This window comes from Procambarus clarkii, chromosome 93, assembly GCF_040958095.1.
Source record: "Procambarus clarkii isolate CNS0578487 chromosome 93, FALCON_Pclarkii_2.0, whole genome shotgun sequence".
Lineage (NCBI taxonomy): Eukaryota > Metazoa > Arthropoda > Malacostraca > Decapoda > Cambaridae > Procambarus > Procambarus clarkii.
Genome location: NC_091242.1, coordinates 13,663,027 through 13,669,085, shown reverse-complemented (window position 1 = coordinate 13,669,085; position 6,059 = coordinate 13,663,027).

Here is a 6,059-nt window from a genome sequence, read left to right as displayed (position 1 = left end):
CATTTGGTGTTTAAAAGGTTACCTTACTTTACCTTGCGGATTTTAGCGTCCCTGAATGTTCCATGTTCCCTGGGCGGCCATCCAGGACTCCTGGTTGCTGGACTGGTCAACCAGGCTGTTGGACGCGGCTGCTCGAAGTCTGACGTACGAGTCACAGCCTGGTTGATAAGGTATCCTTTGGAGGTGTTTATCGAGTTCTCTCTTGAACACTGTGAGGGGTCGGCCAGTTATGCCCCTTATGTGTAGTGGAAGTGTGTTGAACAGTCTCGGGCCTCTGATGATGATAGTTCTCTCTTGAACACTGTGAGGGGTCGGCCAGTTATGTCCCTTATGTGTAGTGGAAGCGTGTTGAACAGTCTCGGGCCTCTGATGTTGATAGTTCTCTCTTGAACACTGTGAGGGGTCGGCCAGTTATGTCCCTTATGTGTAGTGGAAGCGCGTTGAACAGTCTCGGGCCTCTGATGTTGATAGTTCTCTCTTGAACACTGTGAGGGGTCGGCCAGTTATGTCCCTTATGTGTAGTGGAAGCGTGTTGAACAGTCTCGGGCCTCTGATGATGATAGCTCTCTCTCGAATACCAGGTGCACATTATCAAGGTAACTTGATAAAGGTCTCTGAAGGAGAACTGACCAATGAGGCCGTGATTCACTCATGAGACCAGTGTGACGGTGCGTGGTCCACCAGACCGTCAACCATGAAGCCTGGTTAGAGACCGCACTGGATCATGATACTCTTCAGTGCTCTAGTGCTCTCTGGAGTGGAATATTGTTGCACACTAACAGCCCCATTCAAAGCTGGAGAAACTGCTGACCTGAAGAGCGTACAAAGAACTTTTACAGCTAAAATCTTCTGGATAAATAATCGAAATTATTGAGTCCGAATAAAATGTTTACATTTGCATTCTCTAGAGCGCAGGCGGGAGAGATACATAATAATTAAAACTTGGAAAACATTAAAGGGGCTGGATCCAAATCTGCACACTGAAATAACACCACACGAGACCAGGAGGCATGGCAGGATGTGCAGAATACCCACGTTGAATAAAGCAGAGGTGGAACACGTGCGCTGAGAGGGAACTCTTATCAATATCCAGAGCCCAAGAGTTCAACTCTCCCGCTACACATAAGGGCCCCATAACTGGCTGACATCTGACGATGTTCACAAGAAAGACACCTCCAAAGGTTACGTGATCAACCAGACTGTGATTCATTCGTCAGGCTGCGAGCTGCCGCGTCCAAAATGTATAAATAGGCTTAAGAATATTGCATCTTGTCTGACCCAATACTTAACCCTAAATGTGTGACGTCATTAGTCCCACCGAAACAATCAAACAAAATGGGATCTTCTGTGTCGCCTTTCTCAACCAATCATGCAGTCCCTGACGTCATACGTCTCAGCCAATCCCACGATCCGTGACCTCTTACGTCACCACTCTCCGACCAATCCCGCGAAAGAGTTATAGATCCTTTTTCTCAATGGATCAATAAACAGGTTTAATCTCTGGGGAAGAAAGTATTCAACGGTTTTTATCGACCTTGTGAAGAGGGAATTAGAGGTCATGTTACGTTGCTCAGCCAGTTTGTAATATATTGAGTGTTGAATTACTCTTGATGATTGAGTTACGCTGAAGGAGAGGGAGGGAGGGAGGGAGAGAGAGAGAGAGAGAGAGAGAGAGAGAGAGAGAGAGAGAGAGAGAGAGAGAGAGAGAGAGAGAGAGAGTGAGGGGGGGCACCTTGTCATGAGTGAGATAGGTACGGTGAGTGAGGCGTGTGTACGGGTACTGTCAAGCGGCGGCAGTCATGAATAGTGGCACTGTGAGACCCTGCCCGGACGTGCCCACAGGGGGGGGGGCTGCCAGGACGTGCCCACAAGGGACCCCTGCCCGTACGTGCCCACAGGGGGGGGGGGGTTACTGTCCTGGCGTGCCCACAGGGAGCAACACTGCTCCACAACACTTCTGCTCCAGAGTGCTGGGAACCCCTAGGGAGGGCCTTGCTGCTATGTGACTACCTCATGCTGCCTCACGGGGTCCGTCCCCTGTGAGGCAGCATGAGGGACCCCCACAGCAGGCCTAGACATCACACATCTCTCAATCACGTAGCCTTTTGGAGATCATTTTTGTTGCAGATATATTCCTGCGCGGGCCCTAAGCCTCTGGGTGGCCCACTAAGTGTTGCTCATTCTTGTCTTATCGCTGGATGAATGTATATGTTATCTTGAGGTTATCTTGAGATGATTTCGGGGCTTTAGTGTCCCCGCGGCCCGGTCCTCGGCCAGGCCTCCACCACCAGGAAGCAGCCCATGACAGCTGACTAACACCCAGGTACCTATTTTACTGCTAGGTAACAGGGGGCATAGGGTGAAAGAAACTCTGCCCATTGTTTCTCGCCGGCGCCCGGGATCGAACCCGGGACCACAGGATCACAAGTCCAGTGTGCTGTCCGCTCGGCCGACCGGCTCTCCTGTTGTTGGCGTTGCCGTCAGTAAGATTGTGTTCAATATGTTTAATAACTTTGGCTGTTAAATCTTAGTTGTAACCGTATTTGGTGTGTAACTGTGCACTGTGTTAGATAATGTTCCAGTAACTGTGCACTGTGTTAGATAATGTTCCAGTAACTGTGCACTGTGTTAGATAATGTTCCAGTAACTGTGCACTGTGTTAGATAATGTTCCAGTAACTGTGCACTGTGTTAGATAATGTTCCAGTAACTGTGCACTGTGTTAGATAATGTTCCAGTAACTGTGCACTGTGTTAGATAATGTTCCAGTAACTGTGCACTGTGTTAGATAATGTTCCAGTAACTGTGCACTGTGTTAGATAATGTTCCAGTAACTGTGCACTGTGTTAGATAATGTTCCAGTAACTGTGGACTGTGTTAGATAATGTTCCAGTAACTGTGCACTGTGTTAGATAATGTTCCAGTAACTGTGCACTGTGTTAGATAATGTTCCAGTCACTGTGCACTGTGTTAGATAATGTTCCAGTAACTGTGCACTGTGTTAAATAATGTTCCAGTAACTGTGCACTGTGTTAGATAATGTTCCAGTAACTGTGCACTGTGTTAGATAATGTTCCAGTAACTGTGCACTGTGTTAGATAATGTTCCAGTAACTGTGCACTGTGTTAGATAATGTTCCAGTAACTGTGCGCTGTGTTAGATAATGTTCCAGTAACTGTGCACTGTGTTAGATAATGTTCCAGTAACTGTGCGCTGTGTTAGATAATGTTCCAGTAACTGTGCACTGTGTTAGATAATGTTCCAGTGGTCTGTCGGCCATTTGTCAACAAGGCTGACGTTTCCTTTCGTCTTCTGGAACAAGCAAGCCTATTACAGTGGTTGGTAGTTGGTTGAATTCTGGTACCACCCGCAGACCTTGATGTTGTAGCCGCTGGGTTGTGGTCACTATATCTTCTGCACTGCTATTTCTCTAATTATTTGGTTTATTCTGTGCTAGACTCGACCAGGTCTCCTGGTCTGGTCGAGTCTTAAGCAAGTAAATATCAGTTGAAGGCGCGCGGTGGACACTATAGTGGAAATATCCCCCATTTTAACCATTTTTTGGTTTATTATTCACCCCATACCCATCCCGTGGGCGGTGGTAGAAAGAGGGTACAGAGGCACATAATCGGTTCTGGACAATCAACAACCAACATACCTCCCGTGTCCTCCTTATAGTGTAAATATTCCCCCACTAGAGCAGCGGACAACAATCAACAACCAACAATATCCCCTCCTGTGTTCCCCTGGTGTGTGCCAGCGCCAGGAGTTACAATCATGGGGGCTCTATACTATCGCTGCGAAATACCAATGGAAAAATATGTTTGGCAAACTTTACACACATACTTCATGGAGATAGAAAGTTGAGGAAGCTTTCTTGTCAGCGATCTTGATGATAGCCACCGGAGACCCTCAGTCACACCCAGACCTGTGGCAACTGTACCGCCCCACCACCACCACCCTGCTGTACCGCCCCCCCCCCTGCTGTACCGCCCCACCACCCCTGCTGTACCGCCCCACCACCCCCTGCTGTACCGCCCCACCACCCCCTGCTGTACCGCCCCACCACCCCCTGCTGTACCGCCCCACCACCCCCTGCTGTACCGCCCCACCACCCCCTGCTGTACCGCCCCACCACCCCCTGCTGTACCGCCCCACCACCCCCTGCTGTACCGCCCCACCACCACCACCCTGCTGTACCCCACCACCCCTGCTGTACCGCCCCACCACCCCCTGCTGTACCGCCCCACCACCCCCTGCTGTACCGCCCCACCACCACCACCCTGCTGTACCGCCCCCACCACCCCCTGCTGTACCGCCCCACCACCACCACCCTGCTGTACCGCCCCACCACCACCCCCCTGCTGTACCCCACCCCACCAACCTCCTGCTGTACCCCATCACACCCCCCAACGTGACCTGCCCCACCACCACCCCCCTGCTGTACCCCACCCCACCAACCTCCTGCTGTACCCCATCACACCCCCCAACGTGACCTGCCCCACCACCACCCCCCTGCTGTACCCCACCCCACCAACCTCCTGCTGTACCCCATCACACCCCCCAACGTGACCTGCCCCCCCCCCCTCCCCCAGGCCGACCTGTCGTTCACCAGACAGGTGCAGGAGTGGGATAGTCCGGGCAGGGAGAGCAGCCTCACGCCCCGGGGTGAGGAACCGTGGGCCCCGGGGATCAACACGCCGGATTACCACTAAGACTGGGATTTGTATTCATGTTTTAAGATTTAAGTTCGTAAAAGTGTAATTGTAAGTAGTTTGTTGATACGTGGGGGTGTTGCCAGGGTGGTGGGGGTGTTGGGGGGGATGTTGCCAGGGTGGGGGGTGTTGGGGGGGGTGTTGCCAGGGTGGGGGGGTGTTGCCAGGGTGGGGGGGTGTTGCCAGGGTGGGGGGGTGTTGGGGGGGTGTTGCCAGGGTGGGGGGGGTGTTGGGGGGGGGGGTGTTGCCAGGGTGGGGGGGTGTTGCCAGGGTGGGGGGGTGTTGGGGGGGTGTTGCCAGGGTGGGGGGGTGTTGGGGGGGTGTTGCCAGGGTGGGGAGGTGTTGGGGGGGTGTTGCCAGGGTGGGGGGGTGTTGGGGGGTGTTGCCAGGGTGGGGGGGTGTTGGGGGGGTGTTGCCAGGGTGGGGGGGTGTTGGGGGGTGTTGCCAGGGTGGGGAGGTGTTGGGGGGTGTTGCCAGGGTGGGGGGGTGTTGGGGGGGGGTGTTGCCAGGGTGGGGGGTGTTGCTAAGGTGGGGGGGTGTTGGGGGGGGGGGTGTTGCCAGGGTGGGGGGGTTTGGGGGGGTGTTGCCAGGGTGGGGGGGTGTTGCCAGGGTGGGGGGGTGTTGGGGGGGTGTTGCCAGGGTGGGGGGGTGTTGGGGGGGTGTTGCCAGGGTGGGGGGGTGTTGGGGGGGTGTTGCCAGGGTGGGGGGGTGTTGCCAAGGTGGGGGGGTGTTGCCAGGGTGTTGCCAGGGTGGGGGGGTGTTGCCAAGGTGGGGGGGTGTTGCCAGGGTGTTGCCAGGGTGGGGGGGTGTTGCCAAGGTGGGGGGGGTGTTGGGGGGGGGGTGTTGCCAGGGTGGGGGGGTGTTGCCAGGGTGGAGGGGTGTTGCCAAGGTGGGGAGGTGTTGCCAGGGTGGGGGGGTGTTGCCAAGGTGGGGGGGTGTTGCCAAGGTGGGGGGGTGTTGGGGGGGGGGTGTTGCCAGGGTGGGGGGGTGTTGCCAGGGTGGGGGGGTGTTGCCAGGGTGGGGGGGGTGTTGGGGGGCGTGTTGCCAGGGTGGGGAGGTGTTGGGGGGGTGTTGCCAGGGTGGGGGGTGTTGGGGTGTTGGGGGGGTGTTGCCAGGGTGGGGGGGTGTTGCCAGGGTGGGGGGGGTGTTGCCAGGGTGGGGGGGTGTTGGGGGGGGGTGTTGCCAGGGTGGGGGGGTGTTGCTAAGGTGGGGGGGTGTTGGGGGGGGTGTTGCCAGGGTGGGGGGTTTGGGGGGGTGTTGCCAGGGTGGGGGGGTGTTGCCAAGGTGGGGGGGTGTTGCCAGGGTGGGGGGGTGTTGCCAAGGTGGGGGGGTGTTGGGGGGGGGT